This window comes from Nesoenas mayeri (assembly GCF_963082525.1).
Source record: "Nesoenas mayeri genome assembly, chromosome: W".
NCBI classification, from domain to species: Eukaryota; Metazoa; Chordata; class Aves; order Columbiformes; family Columbidae; genus Nesoenas; species Nesoenas mayeri.
The window spans coordinates 12,570,325-12,578,633 of NC_137553.1; positions in this window are offsets into that span (position 1 = coordinate 12,570,325).

Here is an 8,309-nt window from a genome sequence, read left to right on the forward strand (position 1 = left end):
AACTCCATCCACAACTGAGCAGCCAGTCTCAGCAAGCCACACCTGGCCCTAAAGCAAATCTCAGAGAGAGAAAAAGAGAGGAAAAAAGGCAGAAAGGCTCAGAGGCCTTTGCAAAATGGCAAAAGCCAGACTAAATGTCCTGCAACAAAGAATCCTCCGTCTCTGACAAAAAGAGCGAAGAGAAGAAAAATAACGTGGACAAGAGAAAGCGCCCGAGAAGCCAGAAAGTAAAAGCAGAAAAGACAAACTCCTTAAATATGGAGCATGACAACAATGGGATGGAATACTCTTATTGATCAGTCTGGATGTCAGTCAAGGTCTGCCCCATCTTGTAATAGACTTAACGATATATTTGTTAATCAAACCGGTCTAAATGGATATGTTATCAGTGGCTGTGAAACCTGAGCATATAACATGATATTAGTACATGCTGCCACTAAACAATGCAACCTATATGCAGTCTTTGTAAAAAACTTGTTCCACAGATATGTGTAAAAGCCTAATTTAGCGTACCCTGCAGAACATTCAGTAAGAGACTGACAGAGATAAGGGCCCAGTTGCATCCTTGTGTGAACAAGATAACGGGGGTCTTCAGCACAAAGCGGGAGGAAAACCAGCTCAAGCCGTTGGAGCCTTGGCCAAACCCAGCATGCTAGGCCAAAGATGAGAAGTGCATGACAAGATAGACTGCAGCCTTCATCCAAAAGACCCCCGCCCGTGACCACCCAGTGACACTGCGCAGGCGCAGCAGGAAAGAGCCAAAGGTGACGACTATAGATATAATTCCTTGGAACTCATTTTAATAAGGACGGCCTTTTCGAGGAAAAAGTTATGAATATGTATAGGCATTCCTGGAATAACCATGAATATGTAATCCTTTACCACATTTAACCAAGCTTGCTGCTACTGGAATGGCGTGCCGTGGTGGAGCGCAGACTCCCTGGCCACCCAGCGCTGTTTTGCCCGCTTGCCGCTTGCTGCAATAAATTCTAAGCAATTTATTCTGACGAGTGCGTGCTATTTATCGTGATCATCTGTAACAATCTCTCCCCCCCATTCTTCACACCTGTGGGCAGAGCACTCAGAAAATGTCCTTGACTCTCAGACTAGAGCAATTAAAAACATTAGTTCTGTGCTGGGGTGTTATCTGTTTGTTCTCAAACTAAGTCCAAACAATGAACGTGCTAGCAATGAAAAAGAAAGGTTTCTAACTGCATGAAGAAAATTAACCCATTTTGAGTAAAACCAGCACAGTGGGCTATAAGACAGATAGGAGTCAATCTTGATATTCCCATTCAACTGAAAACAATTATTGTCTCAATGACAAGAAGAGAAGGACGTTATATTAGCCTGTTTTAATTGTCCACATGGAAGTGCACAACCATAAGTGACCCATGTAGTTGGTAAAACACTTATAAACTTGCAAAATTCTTCCAATTCAAAAAATACATCTGTTCTTCAGTTATCTCTGCTTTTTCCAAAATGATCACAGAAATATATTTTAAAAATGAAATAAATAACAGTTCTCTACAACTATATCTACTTTAAAGGTATGTGGAAGGAGAATGTCTGCTCCTTTAAGGGTATCTGGTTAAAAAAGTCAAAAACAAGAACATACAGAGACAAACCTGAACAACAAATGACAAGTGGTGATGAGAACAAATCTGGTCAGTCACACTGAGCTATCAAGAAAGGCAGGCAAATCGGGACTTTGCAACCTGAAGGTCCAGGATGTTGGAGGGGTGCAGTGGGACTATGCCAACTGATAAGGGAATGTACAGGGGAAGGGAACTGGGGAGGAACAAAGTGGGGATAGGCAGAAAGGAGTATAAAAGGGGCCAGTTGCCTGTAAATTGGGGTTGGTCAGTACACTTTTCTGGCTGAGCCCTGTGTCTGATCACCACAGTCTGTTCTATCTTTTTATTAAGTCTTTTTGTAACTATCTCCCTGCATAATCTCACTCTCTAGCCTGTGTGCATGTGTGCTGCAAGGTGCCAGCTACTGGTGAGACCTCTGTGTGTAGATTTGATGCCAGCAGCTAGAATCCAACTGGGGGTGTAGTTGCTCTAGGCCTGTGGTGTCAGCTACTGGAGCAAGTGGGGTTCTCAGTGTCAGCTACTGGAGCAAGTGGGGTTCTCAGTGCCAGCTACTGGAGCAGGTGGGGGTCTTGGCAGCCAGCCACTGGGGTGGGAACAGTGTGTGTCCCAAAAAGCAGATACTGGGGGAAAACAGCATGAGTAAGGGTCTCAGCGCCAGTAGCTAGTGGGGCTACGGATCACAGCCTATGTGCCTGGTGCCATCTGCTGGGGGGTCCAAGGTCTGTATCTTCCCCAAACGGTGTGCATTGGGAGTGTGCATGTCATTTACTAGCAAACTTCAAACTGGACTAGCCGGTAAAGAGTCAAGTGGGCAGAGGGTCTGTGCTGGTATGTAGGGGAACTTGCAAGTGTGAGGTGCCTGTGGGATGGGTGTGTGAGTGCTGCGTATTCGCTAGTGAGCATCAAGCTGCACCAGCCAGCAAATAGGGGACCTGTGGTACTGGATGGACAGAGGGGCCATGCCAATACTCAGGTATTTCACACGTGTGTGTGAACCTATGAAACGAAGACTTAAACTTAGCAGCAGAGTCAATTATACTGTTAAGTGGCATTCTTTATTTTATTAGTGCTGGGGAACACTGGGGATCATCCTCCACAAGTGCTCCAAAGACTGGATGCTCTTGCGTTGTTTATATTCACATAATTATTACATATGCATTACAATTTTTGAAAATTTTGACATACGATACATCTATACTAAGAAATAATTGATGATGTTAGTTATAATTGTTTAGTTTCTTACTTACAATACATCTATTAAATATTAGTTAAATATAAACTAAGCACTCTGCTTCTAAACAATGTATCACTTAATCTTCTGTCTCCCTCTTGTAATGCAGAAGGATCTAAAACTTGAAAAATATCCCCTCATTTTGCAGGTGGTTAGAAAGCATTTCTCATGTTAATTGGTTAATGATGGGTACGTCTTTTATAACTTAATCACAGTATACATTAATTTGGCAGCTTCTCTTCAATCCCCCCTTTTCAATATACTTGCAAATTCTTTTGCAATATAGATTTACAAAATATTATAATCTCATGTTGCGGTACGGCATAATTATCTGTTACCCGATAGCAGTACCAAATAGAACATTGTAGCATAATCCAAGTAAAAATTATTTGCATTAAAATTAGAGTCACAAAATGTATAGTTTTTTGTGACTTCATGTAATATAATTGTCATATATTATATGTTGTCATATATATTGTCATATAATAGTTTTCACTAAACATTCATGTAAAAGCTAACTAGGAGTAAAAGTATTTGTTACTGCAGTTATACTTTTGATCGTTTTTAAACAAGAATGGGAGGACAACTGTACGAAACAACTGGCCCAAGTAACTGGGGCGGATCACCCGCTACACGGTTCTAACCTGCAGCGGCTGATGGGCTCAGATCCAGCAATGATCACCCCCCAGTTACAGGCCCAGGGCTTGCGGGCCCAAGAAGTCACGGCAACTATACATGCAGCCAGAGAGGCCATTCGCACAGCCTGTAGAATTATTGCCAAACCATCACCATGGTCAACAATAAAACAAAGTGAAAGCGAGAGCTTCACACAATTTGTAGATCGGCTCCAGGCAGCGATCGACTCCTCGACACTGCCTGCGGAGGCAAAGGGCCCAGTCGCAGCGGAATGCCTGCACCAGCAGTGCAATTCGACGACCAAAGCTATTTTGCGATCACTGCCAGCACGGTCCAGCATCGCGGACATGATTAAACATGTTGCGAAAGAAGAGCACCTAGCCCCGATCCAGGCAGCTGTTTGCACCGCAATAACTAACATGATGGTATGTTTAAAATGTGGCCAGGCAGGCCATGTCACAGCAAATTGCCCTCAGTTGGGGGGTCCGTCAACAGCGCTCCCCCCACACCAAAACCGACCCAAAGGACCGTGCTGGGCCTGCGGAAAGAAAGGGCACTTAGCTAGGGAATGCAGATCTAAGACCCAGGGAAACAGGTCGGGGAGAGGGCAGTCGGGCCGTGCACAGCCCTCTCCCACTTGGGATACAAGGCGGCCCAATTATGCCAACCCCACATGGAGCACAATGCTCCCGAACCCGGTGCTTCCAAACCTGGTGCCTCAAAAAACAGTTCGCCCGAATCCACTGCCCCCTCAAGAGGTGACCAACCTTACAGCACAACCAGCTGTCCAGCCAAACCCGCCTTTACCTCAGGGACAGCAAGCACCACCCCCAGGGGGAGAGACCCCAGGGTGGCTCTGGCCGTAACGTGTGATAGCCCGCCAGTGGTGTGGGGGATCTGCTCCCTTTATGATACCCCAAATAGCACCACCATTAGTGTCCCCTTCTTGATCGATACCGGAGCAGACGTTACAGTTATCCCTGAGGCGAACTGGCCTCCATATTGGGAACTGGAAGATGCTCCCATGGTGGATGGAGTTGGGGGACTAACCCGAGCTCGGAAGAGTGTTCAATTGGTTGCAATCACAATTCATACAGAAAAGGGACCGGAAAAAAACATTATTCTCTTCCCATATGTCTTGCCAGGAGTCCCACCCCTGTTGGGAAGGGACGTTTTAGCCCTATTGAAAACCAGGGTGACAAATTTACCGTGAGGGCCACTGCCGCATATCCACTTCCACCGATCAAACTGACATGGAAATCGTCCGATCCAGTGTGGGTCGAGCAGTGGCCCCTATCAAAGCCTCGAATGGACGCTCTTCTCAAGTTAGTCGACCGCGAACTGCAACGAGGTCACATAGAGCCTTCTACCAGCCCTTGGAACACTCCTGTTTTTGTAATACCCAAGCGAACGAGTGAAGGGTTTCGTCTCCTCCATGATCTACGTGAAGTAAACAAGACAATTCAACCAATGGATCCTGTTCAAACATTGCTGCCCATGAACTCTATGATACCAGAAGGGCAACCTTGCGCCGTTCTTGATATTAAAGACTGTTTTTTCTCAATACCTTTACATGAAGAAGACAAGGAGCAGTTTGCTTTCTCCATCGTGTTTCCAAACAGCCAACGTCCTAACCTATGCTTCCAGTGGAAAGTGCTGCCTCAAGGAATGATCAACTCGCCTACCATCTGCCAGATCACGGTGGATCGGGTGCTGGAACCAGTTCGGCGCAGTGACCCGACCGTGATGATCATTCAATACATGGACGACATCCTTATCGCCGCACCGTCAGGGAGTCAGGTAGACCAGCTGGTGTCAACGATCTCGGAAACCCTAAAAACAAATGGATTTGAAATCGCGAGTGCAAAAATTAAAAAGGGACCATGTGTAAGTTTTTTGGGAGTGGGGATCACAAGTTCTTACATAACCCCTCCCCAAATAAAAATCCGTTGGGGCGTCAAGACGCTTCATGATGTGCAACAATTAGTGGGATCCTTACAATGGCTCCGCAACATCATCCTGATTCCTCCCAAGACCATGGCTCCCCTGCACGATCTTTTAAAAGGAAAGAACCCGTGGGAACAGAAGACCCTGACATCAGAAGCAATGGACTCTCTCGATTTTATCGAGCAGCAAATATCATCAAGCACGCTTGCCAGGTGGAACCCACACGAGCCACTCGATCTGTATGTATCCTTCACAGAAGGAGGGGGAGTAGGGGCACTAGCCCAGGGCCCCCATGAAAAAGCTCGACCAATACAGTGGATAGTCCTGGGAAAACCGTCACGCGCATTCTCTCCAGGAGTCGAGTGTCTCGGTAACCTCATCATGAAAGGCCGAAAACTTGCCCTAAGGCACCTAGGTATCGAACCTGCCAGGATATATTTACCCTTGCGCAAACAGCTGCTAACGCAATCAGTGACGATGTCGGAATCTCTGGCTGTGGCCCTTGCCGGATTTCGCGGAGAAGTCCATCACGCTATCAAGCCCCCTTGAGCTCAAATGCTGAAAATTGCCAACATCGACCTCCCACAGAAGATCATGGACCGACCCCAGCAGGGACCAACGGTCTTCACAGATGCATCTTCAGTGACCTCAACCGCAGCAGTGGTATGGCAGTCGGGAGAAGAATGGCACTGCATTAAAATGACCGACAGTACGCTTTCAGTCCAGCTATTAGAAGCGACGGCCGTGGTGCTAGCGTGTGGACTGTTCCCAATGGAACACCTCAACATAGTGACCGATTCAATGTTCATAGCCAAACTTTGCTTGGCCATGTTGGGGCCTGGCGTGTCGACATCCACAGCTGCTCTAATGCTAGAAGCAGCACTTTCCTCCCGAAAAGGAACCATATCGGTCATCCACGTCAACAGCCATGACCCAATCAAGGGGTTTTACCAAATCGGTAATGATAAAGCAGATGCTGCTGCAAAAGGGTTATGGACACTAAGAGATGCCCTTCAGCTACACGAGTCCCTCCACATTGGAACTAGGGCCCTAGCAAAGAGATGTGGGATTTCGACCGCCGACGCAAAACACAGAGTAGCTACGTGTCCCCACTGTCAAAAAGCACCACTGTGGTCCAGTGGAGTCAACCCCAGAGGTCTCAAAGCCTCCAAGGTGTGGCAGTCGGACTTTACGCTCTGTCAGTTGCTGAGACCTCGAGCGTGGCTAGCAGTAACCGTGGACACATATAGCGGGGTGATCGTAGCTACACAGCATCTTAAGGCTGACTCCAAAGCAACCATCCAACACTGGCTGACAGCCATGGTGTGGCTTGGCGTCCCTAATCAGATCAAAACAGACAATGTCTCGCATTTCGTGTCCAAATCAGTCCAGGCATTCGCTCAGAAATGGAATATTACTCTAATACACGGTATCCCGTATAATAGTACAGGACAAGCTATAGTCGAACGAGCAAATCAAACTCTGAAATCTAAGTTAGAAGTATTAGCAAACACAGAAGGTTTTACCACCACCGTTCCCTCAGGAGACCAGGCACGCTTGCTAGCGACTGCTTTGCTAGCACTAAATCAATTCCCCAGGGGGGAGGAGGTGAGTAGCCCTGTCCAAAAACACTGGGCCACTCGAGCGCCAGAAGAAGGCCCGTCAGTTGTTGTCAGAAATGAGTTAGGAGAATGGGAACCGGGGTGGAAATTAGTTCTGACAGGGTGAGGGTATGCTGTGGTCAAAAAACATGGTAGAGTCAGATGGTGTCCGCTTAAGTCCATTAAACCGGATCTTCAGACCAAAACTAATGAAAACTAAGTTTCTGTTTTCAGGACCGGATCATCGGGCGCCCTCGTAATCCGTGTACCTCAGTGACAAGAGAAGTCAACAAGTCAGCAAGCATCCTGTCTGAGCCTGAGAGTTCTGCACTGATAGAATCCAGACAACAGCGTGGAGGGAAGCTGCGACATTTTTGTGTATCCCCAGTTACCCCTAGTTATCCCTAGATACACCCCATTACTAACCGTCACTCCTTAGTCCTCACCAGTTTGTAGTGTCTTATTGTTCACGTTATGAAGTCTACCTCTAAAGATTATTTACACAGTATTGCACACCGTCACCCCCTAGTTTTCACCAATTTATAGTGCCCTGTTCACGTTATTCACATAGTATTGCACTAAGGTAGAAGTATAAATTTTTAGGACTGTTTTATTTTAGCTAATTTAGTTGTGCATAGGGAGGGGGGAAATGTAGGTAGTTAAGGTCTGGCGACCGGAAGATCTCGCGCTGTACGGAAAGGTAGTAGCCCCTCCCTAGACAGGTAGAAGTGTGTGATGTAAGCAAACAGAAGTGATGTTGTAAACTCAAGGTATATAAACCTGTGTTACCTGCCAATAAACGCCATTTGCCGTCCACCACATTGGTGTCTGCGAGCTGATGGACCGAGTGACCAGAGCGTGGTGGCTGTGCTGTCTCTGAACCAGGTCGTCACTACCTTCGTAGAAGGCAACAGACACAGAACCCAATGCCAGAGATGCAATGTCTGTCCCTGCAGCAGAGGGCAATGAAGAAATGGAAGACCAAAGGAAGAGGTCAGTGATGTTACCTGGGGGCAGTTGAAGAAGTTATAAGAAACTGCAAGTACTATGATGGCAGCAGCAGGCCCCCTCACTCCAATTAACACCTTCTTAGCCTATTTGGTTATTATCTCCTGCAACAGTGCAGTAAGGTTTTGTTTTGTGATGATCAGTTTTGGCATGATTCCAATTGTAGAGGGAGAGCATGTATATTAGCCTTACCTCTTTTTACACCTATAACATGGTGGGATCCTGAAGTTCCTCTCTCCAACAATGACACACACTGGGCAGATGGTGCATGGATAGCACCAGCAGGTC